Consider the following 19,650-nt stretch of genomic DNA (forward strand, 5'->3'; position numbering starts at 1 on the left):
ACCCTGTAATGGGATGAGGCTTGCTGGGATTTGAGTCCCTGACAACCTTGTTGTCCTGGGTGCTGGGAGGGTGGAACTGAGTGTCTTGCTTGTAATTCCTCGGGGTGGAAGCCATCGCGTGCGAGGAAGCTCCAAGGTTAGGCTGGGCCCTTCTGTCCCATCCTCCCAGCCAAGCTGGTGCGGGTAGAGGTAACCAGCTGAAACTTTCTGGATTAGACCATAATTCCCATCTGCCTTCCTGTCTAATTGTTCTTTGTCTGAGTGTCAGCAAGGGATGGGGTGGGTCACGGATACCTCTGAGCGTGCACATACGGGCGTGGCCCAAGCAGCTACCCACTTCAAGTGGAAACACTACTTACAGCAGCGCATGCACTTGGGAGCCCCCACACTGACTGTTCCACACACCCTTCTCGTGGGAACCATTACTTTTAACTTTGCTTTCACTGCTCTCATATGCTGTTGTCAAGTCTGTTCCACAGGTGCACACTGTGTTGCCAGAAGAGCATCAACCACATCACTTGATTCCTACTAGCCTCGGCGTTCACAAAGGGGTCACGGGGAGGAGTGTAGGGTGCGAGAAGAGTTTGTAACGGTCTCATGAGAGCAGATCGACCCCTCTGTGAATCCTCAGGAGAATCTAAACAGACCAGTCTGTGCAAGGTAAAAGCTGCAAACTAACTGCCATGGGAACAGCTGCAGAACAAGCCGCGCTTGCCAAGATTTCAAGGCTATGCTGGCAGTAGGCCACAAGAGATAGTGATAAGAAATGCATAGGCAATTTTAGGCAATCTTATGTTAATGAGCTCAGCTTTATCAGCTAGTGTTAGGAGGCCCGTTACAGAGCCTCTCCCCGAGCGAAGCTCCAACGCGTCGGGTTTTCCCCCACGGGTGACTGCGGCGTCTCCAGGGCTCCTGCCGCGGGTGTCACGTGCTTGCAATAAACCTAATATAGCACTCGCCTTCCGGGTGCAGCCTCTTCTCTGGGGAACCAGAGCCTGGTTGGCTACAAAGGGATTAATATCTTTCTGACTGTGCAGCAATTCATTGAAGGAGGTCCCAGGACCCTGACACCAGCCCACTTTTCACATAACACGATCCGAGACTCTGAGTACCAGAAGAAAACTTGATGTCATTTGATGAGTAACCTGTTCCATATGTATTTGGTCCTTGCCGTGCATATGATGGGATGCCATAAGGAGCGTCTTAATCCAAAGGATCTAAACAGGAATTTCTCTTCATTATGTGCATCCCATCCCTTCCTAGAAATGCTTCTTCCTGGATCTAACTGCACAGACATGTGCTTACCACAACATTTCTATGGTCCTATGTGGACCTTCTTCTTCAATAGGGAAGATGGACAAGAACATGACTAGCAGCTCACATTCTTGAATTCCTTTTCCCAGAAGGATAAAGGATTGTGAGGTTATTACTGTATCGATGGATGTTCCTTAAAAAACAGCTAACTTTCTCATGGTGAACAGACTAGCTCTTTGATCTGGAAGCCTGTACTGTTAGAGAAATACTAAAACAATGGTTACCTACTGTTGCGATAGCTGTAGATTAAACATTCAAAAGTTACACTCTCACAAACTCCCATGTCTTTAATAGCTCCCAGCACAAAAGTAGATTTTGCCACCCACCCAAATGGGAAACCAGCCATTTCCCAGCTCCCCAGCCTTGCATCCCTTCTGGAGTATAAACCCTGAATTACACCGTCTTGTGATGCATAGAGATCTTAAGAGAGCAGGCTCACTAGGTAATCCTTTTCCCCCTACACCCTCTTCCCTGCAATCCTGATGTAGGGAAACAATTCACCTGCCTTTATTAAAAGAGTTTATATTAAAAAAAAAAGAACTTGGCTCATAAACTCACTGATTATGGTGCAAGATAAAATGGCTATTAGTTTCAGAATAATAGATTGTCAGTGATAATAAGTGATAGCAAACATATCAAAGCACGCTACCTGTGAAATGAGAGGAAATAACCATCTAACACTTACACCAAATACATAGGATTGGAATCACCATTAAAGAACTGTGATGATACAACCAGGCTTACTGATTCCTGAGGAACAGGCTGCATTATGTTGCTGCCTGGGAACTCCAACCCACTTCAAAGTCCTTTCTCATCTTGAGCCTCTTTCACTCATTGAGTTCTGTGGGAGCGAAGACAAGTGATGATGTCACTTGCTGTCAGAAAGCCTGGCCCTGTGAAGTTGGGGATCTAGCCCCGGTGGTCAAACATTCTCACTGGTTTTCATGTGCCCTCTGGGGAGGCTTCCTTCTGTAGACTTCCACAGTTAGAGGATTCTTCCCTGGAGGAGCATTGAGGACAGCACTCAACACCCAATGACTACTCCATTGTTGCCCCTGAAAGCCCATTCTGGGGCGTTTCCAGACTCACATCGTACCGCAGTAACTCACACATTGCGAGATTTCATAACTTAATGTACTATGAAGTACTTAAAATAAGGATAAGACTTTTAAAATGATACATCACAAAGCATACTGTGCCCAGAAACATTACAACTACATCACACTCATAAACAGGGGATACTTTGGGGTCTAGCATCTCAGAGACACACCCTTGGCGCCTGACATCGGGAGGGGAAGATATGAGCAATTAATTGTGTTACAGTCCTCAGAGAAAGAGATAGAGAAGGGGAGGGGCTTGATGTCAGAACTGGGTGGGAGGGCAGCAGCAGTCCAGAGACCAGCAATTGGAACAATAGCTGCCGAATGAATTGGAAATAGACAGATTCCCCCAGTTTGCAACACTGACGGAGTACAGCATGACTAGGGAAGCATTTAACGTATCTTTCACTGAGCAGTAAGTGGTTCAGGAAAACAGGCCCAGAGCTACATTATCAGCAGCTGTACATGGAGCTTGCTCTGAAAGCCAGAGAGCCAGGAAGATACCTTAGGTCCTCTTCTGATTAAGGAGCAGGAGAAGGCTGTCCCGGATTGGTTTGGTCCTCACCCCATAGATGACGGGGTGTAGCACTGGGGGCATGAGGAGGTACAGGTTGGCAATGAGAATGTGCAAGTGCAGGGGCACACTGTGGCCAAACCGGTGGGTGAGGAAGGAGAAGAGAGCTGGGATGTAAGAGGCTGAAAAGACACAGAGGTGGGAACCACAGGTCCAAAACGTTTTCAGGCGAGTGTCCTTTCCAGGGAGTACAAAGATGGCCCTGAGGATCTGGATGTAGGACACAGTAATAAAAAACACATCCAGACCAATGACATAAAATGCCAAAGCGAGGCTGTAGTAATTACTGACTTGGGTGTCAGCACAGGCCAGCTTCACCACAGCCATGTGCTCACAGTACGAGTGGGGAATGATGTTAGATCTGCAATATGACCACTGTATTGCCAGGAGGGGATGGGGCAGCATGAGCACACTGCCACGCAAAATAATGGCCAGGCCAATCTTGGCCACTACATGGTTTGACAGGATGGTGGAATGTCTCAGGGGATCACAGATGGCCACGTAGCGATCAAAAGCCATGGCCACAAAGATCCCAGACTCCACTGTCGTGAAGCAGTGAATGAAGTACATTTGGGTAAGACAGGACCCGAATTCGATCTCCCTGGAATTGAAAAAGAAGATGCTTAGAGTTTTTGGCATGATGGTCGTAGATAGGGCTAGGTCACTGGCAGCCAGCATGCAAAGGAAATAGTACATAGGCTCATGGAGGCTCGTCTCCCTCTTCACGATGAACAGGATGGTGATGTTGCCAAAGATGGCTATTATGTATATGGTGCAGAAGGGGATGGAGATCCAGACATGAGCTGCCTCCAGGCCAGGAATCCCCAGCAGGATGAAGAAGGGGGGGTTGATGAATTCGGTTGTGTTATAATCTGACATGGAGTATAACAGAAGGACTCCTATTCTGAGGAATTATGATGTCTCCTTTATGTAACATATATTCCCCGATCCTCTGTATGTGCCCCGAATCTACGGTGATGGTCACAGTATTAATGCCTGGATGAAGAAACAATGTTAATATGACACAGTATTTTCACTATGGGAAGCTGGTCACATCGCTGAAATAGAATATTTGTTCTTCACACATTGAGAAAATGTCATTAGTCAGAGAAAGGAACTATGAATAACCCACTTCACTTATGCCAAATCCATGTTTTGTGGTGCTCCATGTGTCAATCATTTACATTTGGTGCAGCGTTCAGAATATTAACAGGCACTAGCTGGAAACTTGAGTGTGGTATTTATTAGCCATCATTGTGGATTAATCAAATGAGGTCCAAGCTCAAGATTACATCATTAAGGGAGTTTCCTATTCACCTAGTTGCTCAAAATTTGAGGGAAGGGGACATGCTCATTAGAGCACACCTCAGGGAAAAGACCTTGAGTCATTGACAGAATCTCAGTGGAAACACCTGATTTTCACAATGTTGGTCAAACAAAGGTGATTTTTGTATGCTTAATGAATGATTTGGAAAATAACCTGTCATGGATGTGGACCTAGTTTTGATCTCTCAATCTCTGTGAAGGATGTAGCAGATGGAAAAGAGGTTATGAATACTGGCTAGGAGAATGGAGGAGGTTCCATATTCAGATAGTCAGAGAAGTTTGGTAATGATCAGTTTAGAGAAGAAAAAAAGAAGAGGGCATATGATTGAGGAAAACAAAGTAAAGGGTGGGGCCTGATTACGTTCCAATGAACAAAGACCAGAGAGGTTGTGGAATCTCCATCTCTGGAGATATTTAAGAATGGGTTAGATAGATGTCTATCAGGGATGGTTTAGATAGTACTTGGTCCTGCCATTGGGGCAGTGGGCTGGACTTGGTGGCCTCTCGAGGTCCCTTCCGGTCCTAGTATTCTATGATTCTAAGGAAGACAACATTTCCCTCCCAGTATTATATATAGACACTTTTTGCCTCAATAAATGCTAATTCCCCAACAGTGAGCCTAATTATCAGGAAAGGTCTTCTGGAAGAAAACATCCAGACAGAAAAATGGGAATAAAGGCGGTGAATTTTTGAAGAAGAGGTTATCGTATAACAAAAGCGTTTGATACAGTCTCCGACAACATTCTCACACATAATTTAAGGAAGTATGGATTGGATACATGGACTGTAAGACAGATAGAAAACAGGCTTGATGAACATGCCCAATGGGTAATGATCAGTGCCTCAGTGTCTGGCTGGTGGCCGGTTTCAAGAGGGGTGCCCCAAGGATCAGTTCTAGGGCCAGTACTGTTCAACATATTTATTAATGACCTGCAGGTAACATTAAGGTTGAGGGTCAGGTAGATACACTGTAGTGTACGGATAGGGTCCAGAGTGACCTAGACAACTTGGAGGATTGGGCCAAAGGAAATTTGATGAGGTTCAACCAGGACCAGTTCAGAGCTCTGCACTTGGGGAAGAAGAATCCCAAATGTTGTTATAGGTTTCGGACTGATTGGCTGAGTGGCATTGCATCAGAAAAGGACCTGGGGATTACAGTGTATGAGAGGCTGGATATGAGTCAACAATGTGACCTTGTAGCCAAGAAGGCTAATGGCATATTGGGGTGCATTAGAAGAAGCATTTCCAGAAATTCTAGAGAAGTTATCATTCCCCTTTACTCAGCAGTGGTGAGGCCACATCTGGAGTATTGAGGGCAGCTCTGGGCTCCCCCATTATAGAAAGGACATGGATGAACTGGAGAGGGCACGGTGTGGGACAACAAAAATGATGAGGTGGCTGGAGCACGTGACCTATGAGGAAAGGCTGAGAGATTTAGGCTTTTTTAGTTTCCAGCAGGTAAGACTGAGGTGTGATTTGTTAACAGTCTTCAATGTTGTGAAAGGGGGCTCTAAAGAGGACGGAGAGAGAAAAGAACAAGGAGCAGAGGGCTGAAGTTACAACAGAAGTGGTGAAGGTTGAATATTAGGAAAAACTATTTTACTAGGAGGTTGCTAAAGGACTGGAATGTGTTGTCAGGATAGTTGGCAGAATCTCCACTCCTAGAGGTTTTTAAGTCCCGGCTTGACATAGTCCTGGCTGGGATGATTTAATTGGTGTTGATCCTGCTTTGGGCAAGGGACTGGACAAGATGGCCCTCTGAGGTCCTTTCCGGCCCTAGAATTCTATGCCTCTATGCAAAAGTTCATGATTCCACCACCAGAATGTGGACAACTTTGTCAAAAATTTAGTTGAGTTGGAAAGTAAATGTAAAAATGAGGAGGAAAATAGAGTAACTTAGAAAAAATGGGGAAAAGGAAAAATTAGAAATCAGGGAAACAAATTGGAAATTAACAAAATTGGTAAGAGATATTCAAGACATTAAGAAAAATTCTATGCATGGTAGGGCCATGTATCACATGAAGTAGGTTATTGAATATATTAAGAACAAAGTAAGTACAGGGAAATGGTGTGCCAATCGTTAGAATGAGAAGGGGAACTTCTAAATGGTGCAGAAAGGATAGACGTGTTCAAATGGTAGTTTTGTTCTGTGTTTGGAAAGGAGCAGTATTAGGTATTGATATCACATGTGGTAAAAAAGTACTTTCCAATATAATAACAGCCAAGGAGGATGTGAAAAAGAATTTGCAATAGAACTTTGGAGTGACAAATGCCAGAATTATAAGGTGGCTAATCAGCCACAGGTCTCATTCAGAACCAGAATAATTCAATCAAACATCAACAGAGGGGAAAAAATTAAAATACAGAGCAGTTCAGTGTTGCACATGAATTATTAAAAATAAAAATAATATTTTAAAAATAGCAGTCACCAAGGGTATGAAGCAATGGCTAACACGGTATGGGTTTAGTTGAAAACATGGAATAAAGGTAACATCAGTCAGTCAGCACTCACAGAAAAGAGATCCTGTCAAATAAACTCAGTTTCATCCTTTAAGGAGAGTAAAGTTCTGTCAGTCACGGGAACTGTTCTGGGGTAATAGACTTTACTATTCAGTATCAGTAGAGAAGATTTAAAATGAGCTAAAAAGTGGCCAAGTGACAGAGCTGAGGAAGCAGGGGTCAATGGACCATTGCCAGTGAACTTGGCTGCTTCTCATGCTGCTCTGCAAGAACCGTTCTCAGCCTGGTTCTTTTCAATATTTCCGTCAAGAGTCTGGAAACAAGTAGAAAATTGGTTCAGATAAAGTTTGCCTTTGACCCAGACAGTGGCAGAGGGGTTATAAGGGGGAGCGCAGGGCAGGCACCTTGATTCAGCTGGAGAGTTTGGAGAGTTGAGTCTGTGCAAACAAAATACTCAAATGCAATCAGATGGTCCATTCTCACTCTGTGGCTCAAGGATTCAATGGTGTAAAATTCTAGTGTGGACCGGGTCTTAGTCAGACACAAGTCACTAAGATCAGCACTGTGATCGCCTGGTGAAACTAATGGTCAGGAGGTCAGAATGGATGACCTCATAGCTCCTTGAACCCTATTATTCAATTGATAAAGAAAGTCGATCAAACACTTATCTTTCCTTTGTCGGGCTGCACACATTCAAGGGAACATTAATTCCATGAAAATCTCAACATATAACACTGAGAAATGATTTTTTTTCTTGTTTATAGTTGTCCTGTGGAGCTCCTGGCCACACACTTTACTGAAGCAAAAAGCTTTGCTGAATTGGATTCACAAGTGGATTGTCCATTACAAATGGTTTTGGTGCCACCACTTTTAGTAAAGATTATCTGACACTGTGAATTAAGAGCCCTCTTTTCAGTTACTTATAAGTTTACCAGACTTTAAATATTTATGTTGAAATATCCCATACTGATGTCCCCTTGCGGCTCAAGGATTTTTTTTTTTCCTTTCGGCATAACAGTTTGGCCATCTTCTGGAATAAAGATGTTTTGCCCATATTTAAAATTAATTAGAATTATCACTGTGAGGAGCCATAACCCCTCCATCCTTTTCAGCAGATAAAATCAGGTAACTGTTGTCCCTTTGCATGAAATGCCAGCACCCTTAAATGCACGAAGAGGAGGTGACAGTCTATATATTTTCACAGAGAATAAACTCCTGAGGAGTTTATTGAGTACTTTTGCTGTAGCAGGGCCTGAGTAAAGTACAGGTCATAGCCTCAGGTTTTGGACTTGTATTTTATGTTGACTGAAATCCAGTCAATTTGGGGCTGGAGGCCTTCAGCTGTGGTGGGCGGAGGTGCACAGAGAGGAGTGACATTTTGGTCTATGACACTGGAAGAGACTCGGAGCCTGTCATGTTTGATGCCTGTGCGCTGCAGAATGGCAAACAAGTGAACTCTCTGTCCCATCCCACCTGCTTTGCACAGGTTTTTTGAGGAACAAGCTAGCGTACCTTGCAATGATCAGATGAGAATCCATCCCCTCGGAATCCCCCTCAGGCAGCCATGTCCCACACACATCTCTCATCCCAGCATGTGCCACAGCGGTCACCTCCGAGCACCAGTACAGAGATGCACATCATTTATAACACAGTTCTTTGCAATTCCAATGGGTTCAATCGGCCTTTAGTGGAAAGAAGAGCATCTGAGTGAAAACCGGCTGGAGACAAGCCTGCCTGCCCTTCCGAGCTCTTCAGCCAGCTTTAGGAGGAAACAGCAATTAAGGGGACTTCGCTAGGGGAGATGACAACTCTAGGGATCTGTGCTGAGTCAGCGAGGAACTGACTGCTCTGTGTGTTTTTTTGGGTTTAAAAATTACAGTTGATTAGTGAGAACACTCGGGATACAGACTAGGTCCCCACTGGGTCTAATAAACACCCAGGTTGGATTGGTTGATACTATACCAGGAGTCTGCAACCTACAGCTGTGGAGCTGCAAGAGGCGTATTCAGGACTTCTTTGTGGCTCCTGACACAAAGTAATACAAACAAACAAATAAACCAACAAACAAACAAAAAAAAAACCCTCCTGATTATTGTTGATAAATACTACACTTTTAAAATCCCAACACTGAATGACTCAGATCTAAATAGCAATCAATAGGTGATATCCAAACATTGGAAAACTCCCCCCAGCATCCGCCAGAGGGAGAGAAGGTTCTCAAGTGAAGGTCGGGAAGGCAGTGGTACTAACTCACATGTGTAAAGTGTGAGGAGGCAGAATAGGTAAAAGGTTTCTGAATGTCCTGCAGTAAACATGTATCACGGTGCACATCATTGTGTGTGGGCGGTTCCTAAAACGGTGACAAAAATCACGGTTTAACGATATTTATTAAGGATGGTCTCATATTCACATGCATTGCCACTCTTGCTTTATTGAGTTTTTAACTGTACTGGAAAAAAAATGGCTCCTCTTGCTATTTTGGTTGCCGACCCCTGTGCTACACAGATCCAGAGGGAGATGCCTGAGTGAGGAGTGAGCATGATCTGCAGCGATACAGGTCTCTCACTGACAGGTCAAAGACCAGTAATTCTCACGCGTAACTCTCAAAGGCTGCATCTACATGGGCACCCTCTGTAAACCGAAGAAACCTGTTGTTGACATAGCTAGCAGAGTGTCTACACGGCTGAAGCGCTCTGTGGACAGTTTGGTGACAAAACCCAGCTCTTCTGCAGCAGTGTTATGGCTCCCCCTGATTAGGCAGAATAACTGTGTCAATAGTAAACTGCCGTGTAGCCACTCAGGGCCCGTTCTGTCAACAGAGCAAGTCCTTAATGGAGCCGGCCAGCTGGCACCGAGAGGCACCCTTCCCCTCAGAGGCACAGCTGTATCATCCCTGCCTCTGGCCGCGTGTACAGGGGCCAGCAGGCGCCGGCAGGGAGCAAGATGCATGGTTACCGGCCTGCTGCACCTGGCTGCCAGCCACTCCTTGCAAGATAAAAAAATTGTGCCAGGCAACAGGAAACCATCCTGGGCCCTCCCAGAGCTCAAGGGAGGGATCATGGACCTCCAGAAGGGGCAGCAGGAGCAGGACCCCATACTGGTCCACCCTGGAAATGAAAGACCTGCTGTCCCTCTGGCTGAAGAGGAGCTGGTGCTAGACAACACTGCACAGCACAGAAATGCCTGAGGCAATGCACAGATGGCCTCAGTCCTGGCAGAGTGTAGCCACCCTGCCCATACCCTCGAGCAGGTGCAGGCAAAAGTGAAAGACCTCTGCCAGTGCTGTGTACAGGCCTGGGATGCATGGAGGCAGTTGAGGGCAGGGCCTGCCACTTTCCCATATTACAAGGAGCTGGACCATCTCTTCGGGGCCCACCAACTCACCAGAGGCATCCCAGGAGGCCCCGTCATACCTGGCATTGATCCAGGTCATGCTGGTCATTGCCCTGGACTCCACCACTCCCAGCACCGCCAGCTCCACTTAGGCATCCCCGGACCTGTGTGCAGGACCATTCAGTGAGTACCATGGCTGTCGGATCCCCCTGGGCTGACGAGTGGGGGGGTGGGTGGGGCATGGCATAGGGCCAGCCAGGATGGCTCAGTCAGTCAGGCGCCCTGAGGGCTCACCACGTGGGCCCACGCCCATGGCAGCGCATACCACCTGCACACAGCGGGCTGCCACTGGCCTGCTGCCAGCCCCATGCTGCCTCCCCGCTGACATCCTCGGTCATGGGGTGGGGGTCGGCCACACTGGCCAAGGCTATGTGCAGGGCAGCTGCCTGGCTGCGCCCCCAACCCCCAGCCCGCACCCCTGCATGGTGGTGTGAGCCATACACATGTGGTGGGGCCCCAGGAAGGGAAGAGCAACACTGCCTCCCCGCCATCCGTGCTGGGCTCCCCGTGGGTCACAGAGTGTGAGGAAATGGCCAGGCAATCCCCCCTCACACACACACACACACACACACACACACACACAACATTGCAGGCTGACTGTGCAGCAGGGCACACTGTGTGGCAGCACAGAGGGGCACACTCAAGCCAACTACATCCAACAGCAGTGTGGTGGGGGGCTGCCTACCCTGGGGGGCAGGGGCGGGCCTGCAGGTTGTGCTGTGGGAAGGACTCACACTCTTCCTGTCTCTCCCCACAGCTGCACCATCTGAAGGCTGGGCCAGCCGCACCGTGCACCCAGGCAGCACCGGGAAGCGAGCAGATGTGGTGCCCCTGACAGCCAGCAGCCCATCACCACCAGCACGTGGCTGCATCCAGAGGACACACCACTGGCCAGCTGATGACACCCTGCAGTCCTACCCTGCGGCCCTCTGGCACCAGAATGATCTGATGGAGGAACTTATGCGCTGGGAGGATGAGTGGCACTGGGACTGGGCGCAGGTGTCCGAGCAGTGGCTGGCCAAGTGGACTGGCTGCTGGATGTTGTGGAGGCCTGGGTAGCCCAGGCCATCCAACCTGATGAGCCTGCCACGCCTGGCCCCGTTGCAGCCAGTGGCCCCGCTCCCAGCCCTGCTCCCCAGAGCCTATATTCTATGTAATGCTCCGTGCCCTGGGTTGGGTGATGGATGTGGCTGGGGTCCATCTGCCACAAGGCCCTCCCACTGCCCCAGCATCCCTCCCAACCCCACAGCTCCTCCTGCCTCCCCACTGAGCTGGAGGTAGTAGTGGCCCCCCATTGCCCCCTTCCTTCCCATTGTCCTGGCCCCAACCCAGCTCTGCGAGGCAGCCTGGCTATAGGGATCAAGGGGCTCCTGCAGCTCACATGGGTCATGCTCCCCAACTCCCACCTCTGATTGACCCCCTCCCCCATTTCAGGGTCCCAATCTCCCCAAGTTTAGGGTCCCCACTCCTCCCTTTGTAAATAGCTAAGGCACCTTATAGCTACAGGGTTGTATGATTATTTTTGAACTAAAGTTTCAATTGTATATAAAAGATTATATTTTTTTGCACAGCCCCTGTGTCCCTCCTTGGGGGAAGGTGGTCTGGGGCTGAGAAGGTGCAATAGGAGAGGAGCATGGCAGGACTGGAGCTCTGGGTGGAGTCATTGATGGCCGTGGGCAAAAGACTCCTGCAGGGTCTCACGAATGCGTACTCCATCTGTGTGTGCCTGCTGGCTGTGGGTTGTCCTGGGCTGCTCCCTCTGGGTTGCTCTCCCTCCTTCCTCTGGCACCCAGCCCTGTAGGAACTCCTTCTCCTTCCTCTCCACCAAGTGTGGAGGGCACAACAGGCGGCTATGACTGTATATATGGACTCTTCTCCCACATCTTACTGCATAAGGTGGCAGAAAAACCTATTCAGGCAACTGTAGGCCATCTCAGTGGTGTTCCTTGCCTGGGTGAGGCAGCCACTGAACAGCTCCTGGGTGTGTTACTGGTGGCTGGTATAGGGCCTCATGAGCCATGGGAGTAGTGGGTACGATGCATCCTCCATGATGCACAGGGGTATCTGTGTGTAACCAATGGCCAGGTCCTGTTGGGGGACTCAAGTGCCCACCTCCATCCTCCAGAACAGGCTCAAATCCGGAAGACCTGGGCATCATGCATGCAGGAGCCCAACTGCCCAACATACTAGTCAAGACTCTGGCCTTGGTGGTCCACAAGGGCCTGCATGGCCACTGAGTGGTACCTCTTCTGATTTAATGCAGCATCTGGTGCTGTATTCTTGGGCCCGGATAGGAATATGTGTGCCACCCAGTGCCCCAAAACAACTGGGGAAGCCCAGGTTGTTGAAGCCGGCTACCAGGGTATTCATGTCGGTGATGAGGAAGAGCCTCTGGAGCAGGATGTCATTGATGGTGTGCACCACCTGCAGGGACAGGAGACCAGACACAGCCAGGAATCATTGGGGGAATGGCACCCCTGGGCCCCGGTGAGCTCCACACCCCCCTAACCTCTCCTGCCCTGTCCTCACTCCCCTTCCCTTGTCCCCTAATCCCCCAGTCCCCTCTTCTCTTCTCCCTATCTCTCTCTTCCCCCATGCAGCCCGAGTCTGCCTTATTTGCACCAGCACAGCTCCAACAGTGGACTTCCTGACCCTGAATTGGTGTCGCATGGAGCAGTAGCTGTATGAGGTAGCCATATTCCACAAAGCTATGGCCACTTGCTTCTCAAGGGTAAGGGTGAGCCACGTGTTTGTGTCCTGTCTGTGCCTGACGAGAGGGGACTGATTGCACACCTGGAGGAAGGTGGCTTTCCACATTCAAAAGCTGTGGAAGTCTATGAAATCACATCAGGTGTGGAGAAAGCTTATACTGATACTCATAATTCTGCAGAGGCAGTGAAGATGGAAGTTGTTCAATTTTTAATTTTTTATACAAATGTGCCAAATCTTTCTTTGGAACATAAGCCTGAAGAAAACTTGTTTTATTCACTCAAGGTGAACCTCAGCGACCCAGTGTCATTCTGGATAACAGTCCACTAGATGTGGTTCAACAATTCTGTTACCTTGGATCTACTGTCACCACAAGCTTATCCATGGACAAAGAACTGAAGATGAGAATCAGGAAGGCAGCTATGAGTGCTGGCAGACTTGAAAAATGAGCATGGAACAATTTTGAGTTGACAGTGAAAACAAAGATATCAATCTACCAAGCATGTGTATTGAGTATCTTGCTATATGCTTCTGAGGCAAGGACCACTCACTCAAACCAGGAAAAAAGAATAAATAAAGAGAAAGCTAATAAGGAAAAGTTTATTTATTTGATCCCATAACATAAGAACCAGAGGTCAAAAAATTAAATTCATAAGTAGCATGTTTAAAACTGTGACAGGAGGGTGACATCATCAGCAAAATCAATGTCCTCTAGCTGTCCACTGATGGTCATCTGTTGTCCTGCTCATTATCCAGTCCATTGTGATCAAGAACAGGAGAGGTGACAATAGACACCCTTGTCACGCTCCTGACAGTATGCTGAAGGGGTCTCTCAAGACACCACTGTGAACAACTTGGTGTGTCAAGCGTTTGTACACTGAATGGATCAAGTTAATAACTTTAGAAGGGATGCCATGGTGTTACGGTAGTTTCCACAAAGTGCCTCTATCAATTCTGTTGAAGGCTTTTTTCGAAGTCTCTGAAGTACATGGGGGGTTCCACTCAAGTGACTGTTCTAAGATCACTCTGAGAGTTGATGTTAGGTCAGTACAAGATCTCTTGCTATGGAAGCTGGCTTATTCTTCCCTGAGCTATTGGTTTCTGTCTTCACTCTCTCCAAAAGAATTCTATTGAACACTTTCCTTGGAATAGACTTTAATACAATTCCCCTCTAGTTCTTGCATTGCTTCAGGTTGCCTTTCTCTTGAAGTTTGATAAGGTAGCCATGTTTCTGGTCTTGTGGGATTTCCTCAGTGTCCCAAATAGTTTATACATCACATAGAATGATGTCTCACTACCTGCCTTGATTGCTTCTGTGGGGATGTTGTCAGACCAGCTGGTTTTCCACTTTTCAGATGGGCAACGGCTTTTCTGATTTCTTCTTTTGTGTATCTGTTGCTGCTAATTTCCAGTGATATATTTGCCGGTGTTCACTCAGGAGGTTCCATGTGGGCAGGGCGGTTCAGTAGCTCTTCAAAGTATCCTTCCATCTACAGAGCTGATCACTTTGATTTATTAGCACGCGCCCCTCCTTTTCCTGTGCTAGCTGATCCACCGTACACCATGACCCAGCTAGCATCCATGTGATGTTACAGAGCTCTTTCATTTCTCGGTCCTGCCACTTGTTTGGCTTGTGCAAAGTTTTCCCCGGAGTTCTTCATGACCCATTCTACTTCTTTTTAACTTCTTTGTTGGCTTTTCAATACAGTCTCTGAGCTTCTGCCTTGGCTGCTCTTGTTCTGCTGTTGTTGATTGATGTTTTTCTGTCCTTTCATTCCTTCACTTTTCTCAGTTTCAGCTGTGATCCATTCTTTGTGATGCCTCCTCCTCTTTCCCAATGTTTTATTGCAGGTTACTTTTCAGGTTGGTTTATTGTGTTTCTAAGTTTTTTCCACGGTAGCATCTTTCAGGATGAGATTTATCAGAAGTGTGTATCTGTTGGACAGCTCCACTTTGAAACTGGCCCTTGTTTCTATATCCTTCATCTCTTCTATTTTGAATCACAATCCTGGCTTGCTCACTTTTGTGGTGTACCTCTTGAGTTTGAACTTGAGTTTCACTGTGATCAAATAGTGGTCTGAACCTGCATCTGCTCCTCTTCCAGTATGGATGTCCTTCATTGATCTTCTGAATGAACTGCAAATCTGGTTTTCTGACCAATTGTCCAGTGATACCCAATTGACCTTATGGATCCTTTTGTGTGGAAAAAACACTACCATCGCTCACCAATGCTTTGACGGAAAAAAAGTCACTGACGCACTCACCATCTTCATTTAGATTGCCTCGGCCTTCTTTTCCCATGGTCTGTTCTTTGTTTGTATTCATACTTCCAAATTTTGTGTTGAAGTCACCTATCAAAATCAACATATACTTCTTTGCTTTCTGGTTCACCACACTTTGTATTTCTCACTGAAGTCTGTTTTACATTCCTCAGATACTTAGTTGGTAGGTGCATAACACTGCACATTCAGTACCTTCTGCACTTTGGTGTAGAATTTGGCTGTGATGATGTGTGATATTGCTGTCCACTCCATTAAAGTACCAGATGTCTCTCTTGATAACATTAAGCCCACACCTTCTGTGTGTGATTCACCCTCTTCTTCATGTCCTGAGTAGATGAGGGTTTCACCTGTTGCCAGGCATAGCTGCCCAGATTAAGTCCATTTTGTCTCACATAAGACCAAAATTCCAAGCTTGTACTGTTTCATCTCTGCTCTGCTGTCTTCCCAGCTGGATACATGGTCAAAATGCTCTGTGTACCAAAGGGGGTGTTTTTCCTGGGTGACAGAAGGGTCATCAATATAGACGGTGCCTTTGGCACAACAGAGGTAGAAACGGCAATGTCTGTGAGAGCCAGCATGCAGGACACTAAGTACACCGGCTTGTGCAGGGTCTGCTCTTTGCCTACAATGAAGAGAATTGTGAAATTTCCCAACAGGCTAAAAATGTAGCATGGGGCGAAAGGGATGGAAATCCACACAAGGGAAGCTTCCAGACTCTGGGGTGCCCATAAGCATGAATGTTCATGTGTCAAAAGGGATGAGGCTGAGGGCTGCCATGAGGTGGCCAATGCATCGACAAGGCTTAGAAATGTTCAAGATGCCTGTGAAGAGAGAAAAGTACAGCAATGAGTGTTACGTGCTTTGTAACAAAGAATTATGATAAATGTTTATTGTTATTACCAATCTGAAATGGGGATTGTGCAGTGAGATGCCAATGTTTACAGATAACACCCGATCATTTGAATCAGAACAAAGTCCAGAGAAGTCCTCAGAGGGAGCTAAACCAGCCAGGTGAACGGATTCAAATGTAACAGTATGAGCTCAGGGCAATAACCTGGATGTTATTGAGCACAGCTGTGTGAAACCTGTTCCCAGTTCAAGGACTGAAAAAAAACTTAACAAAACACTGGGAGCCAGAAGGAGAGGGAAGGAGAATCATACAGAAAACACATCCTGAGACCAGTAACTCAACGCTTCACCCTCTTCTGGACTCCTGTGTTCTACTGGCATTCTTCTCACACTGGGTATTGCAGAAGTGGGGGTGGGGTGCTCAGGGAGGGACAATGAGAATCATCAAGTATCCATGGACACTCTAGTGAGAGAGTTTGGAAAGACCGAGATTGTTACCATACAGCGGAGTTGATAACATATGAGAAGTCTGTAAAAATACGCTGGTACAGAGGAAATAGGGAATGTGTTCTCCCTGTCTCATGACACAAGATCAAAAGAACATTCAACTGAGCTGAAACACAGCTAATTCAAAATGGACATATAAAGAATGTTTTCTTCACTTCTTTGACGAAGGAACTCTTTTCCACAAGAGGTAATTGAGGCCAAACAAGAATCAGGAAGGGTTTAGACTTTCACACTGAGAGTGAAACTATCCAAATACAATAGTTACAGCTCAATAAATATTTGGAAAGCCTACATACACATATGTAAGGACTCAAGCCAAAGTCTCTCTCTCTTAGGCATCTGGGTGATATCCTCAGGTGAGTCAAATCACCGTTATCCTTCTAATTTCTTACGCATTTTGTCTGTAGCATCATGTGCTGTCACTGTCAGAGAGAGGATGCTTGGCTAGGTGGCATATATGTCTCATCCATGAGGCACTTCATACATACATTGGAAAGGAGCCAAGATTCTTTCAGTGGGAACAGACATGAACATGCTGACTCTGACTTTGTGCTCAGTAGAGAGGCCATGAAAGGTGCAAGAGTCTTGGTATTCATTACTAACAGTTGAACCTCTGTTGTTTCCCCTATTTCTGTTTACACGAAACTTTCATGCAGGCTCCCAGCTTCATCTGAGACTTAAGCTAGGGTCATAAAGGCCAAGTGGAAGCAGAGACACATATCAGCAATCAGCTGCTAATGCTTGTCATGCATCAACATTGACTAATTTTGCAGATGACACAATAATTGGTGACTAAATAATGAAAAAGAGAAGTTGCTGACTCAGAGCACCCTGAACTGATTGTTCAACTGGGTCACAATGTGTGTTCTAATAAACTTGTGTAGATGTCTATAGATAGGAACAAAGAATGTATCTGCATCTTACAGGATGCGTGACTATCATGAGATGTACAGTGACTCTGAACTAAATTTGGAAGCACGATGGGATAATTACATAAATGTGAGCTCCTAGTGTATCCCTGCAGCCAAAGGAACCAATGTGTCCCTTGCATGAGAACTAGGGGAATCTCAAGGAGAGGTAGATGAAAGATGGATGTTGAATCATTGGAGAGTTTCCAAGAGAGTCATAGTGGTATCAGGGAAATCTGAGTCTTGCTGAGCGTTCAGCCTTGCATTTGTGTATGGCTCCCTCTTCTGTGTACAGTGCTTTGCCACCTGCACACATATGTGAATGCTACCACAAGATACGGAACCAGAGACCATTTTTAAATGACCAGAGCAGCGTAATGCTGCATACAGCCCTTACACATGAACTTTACACTCCATTAGTCTCCAAAATTCAAATCCGTCCTATGGGCCCAAATGTTGTGATCCTGAACGAATGAAAGCTGAAAGCTGATAGGCTTTCTTCTCCCAGTTTTCTAGCATCAAAGGCATTTTTCAGTACCCCTTGGAAAGGTCAAAAATAGGTATCTATCTGGCAGCTCTCAGCTCTTCTGATAGTTCATCTCCTCTTTTCCGCGTTAGGGAAACATCAAATTTCAACGCGTTGGAAATCAGAGAACAGATGAGCTGTGCTTTCCTGCCTCAGAACTAGTCCCCAGGGACATCCCCTCTCACAGGGATTCTGTTCACCTCTCCCAGAGCCAAAATATGCTGGAGTTCATCTCTCATTGTATCCCCCATTTTATGAGGGAACAGAGATGGGGTAATGAACATTGCTGGAACTGAGGGGTCAAAACCCTAACCCAGTGCCTGATGTGTTGCTCTGGGGCCATTTCTGCAGAGTAGCAGTTAAGGAAGCTGTGCCCTTCCCTCTTTTTCATACCCTGTGTAGAGGAGGGTTCTAAACAAAGTTGGAGTGAACTGAGCCCCAATGCCTCCTGCTGCAAGCTTGTGGCTTTGCCACACCCCATCCCAGGAAAACAGCAGGAGAGACGTCCTCCAGGTGGGCTAGAATGGCTGCAGCAGAAGTAGCCAATCCGGGCCCAGCAAGTGAGTATAAACAAGCAGCTGGGCCAGGGCTCGTTAGTTCCGATTTAGAGCTCAGTCTAAGAAGTCTGAGGGAATTGAGCAGCAGTACCTTGGACAGCTCAGAGACTGCGGACAGGGCTGAAGCCCAGGGTGTGACTGATGGGAAGCATTGCAGAAACCTGGAGAGAGTGATATGGTGGATTTTGAGACAAAGCCCTGAGGAGAAGCTAAGGAGAGTACAAACCCCATGGGAGGTATTGTGCCTCAGTTTCCCCTTCCACATGGCAATTCAGTCCTATTACATTTTTCTGACTGTATCAAGCTCTGTGTCTTGTCTTCAGGCAGTAGCTTAGAAGCTGCATGCTTATTGGATGCCTTCACTTGGGTCCCTAGCATGCAAAAAAGCTTTTCTCCAAAATCATGTATGTCACACGCTTGCAAGGTTTTTGCCAGGAGTATGAATTAATTTGTGCTGATCCAGAAGTGTTGCAGGAAAAGACATAAGTTCATCAGCCTACCAAAGACAGAGCAGTATTTCCAAGTCTGAGTTTCATCCTATGCCCTCTGTGTGAACCACTTGTGCTGCGTAGCATTCTTCATCACCTTAGCACCCTTAGTGAACCAAAATGCATATTCAGCTACAAGACATTCTCCTTCAACAGTGAAGAATTTCAGTTCCAGTACTCCTCTCAGGTGGGATTCCTTAGCTCCTTCTCTGCTGGGTTGGCCGTATGCCCACCTGTGTTCCCACCCACCCTGTGGTCTCTACCTTCCTGTTCCAAAGAGACAGTGCCACCTCTGTCAGGTGATGCCAAATCAGCATCTGACTCTAGTGTGATTTGACTTAGTGGGGTTCCCACTGAACCCCCCTCCAGTTCTGCTCCCAAGAGGGTAATAGCAGAGTCACCCCCCACTGGGTGTCCAGACTCACCACTCCCACTTGAGCCCCTAGTGAGAGGTGGGCAGTCTGGTTTTACAGGTACCATCCTGTACTCAGCTCCCAACCTCTCCTGCCAGAAACAGAACTGCACTCTTGCATCCCCTTTTCCTGGGTCACCTGTCCAGCTGCAGGCTCACAGCTCCCAGCTGTGACAGATCCTCCCCTGAACAGCTCTGCATTCTTTCCTCTCTGCTGATGGGGAAATCTCAGCCAACAAGCATCT

The 19,650-nt window shown here is 46.9% G+C and overlaps 1 pseudogene; it reads right to left on the reverse strand.

Annotated features, from left to right (window-relative positions):
- Positions 1–2,919: 2,919 nt before the first annotated feature.
- LOC142007514 (olfactory receptor 52E4-like) lies at positions 2,920–14,996 on the reverse strand (annotated as a pseudogene).
- Between the last annotated feature and the right edge of the window lie 4,654 nt (positions 14,997–19,650).

The sequence above is a fragment of the Carettochelys insculpta genome, chromosome 1 (assembly GCF_033958435.1).
Source record: "Carettochelys insculpta isolate YL-2023 chromosome 1, ASM3395843v1, whole genome shotgun sequence".
Taxonomy (NCBI): domain Eukaryota; kingdom Metazoa; phylum Chordata; order Testudines; family Carettochelyidae; genus Carettochelys; species Carettochelys insculpta.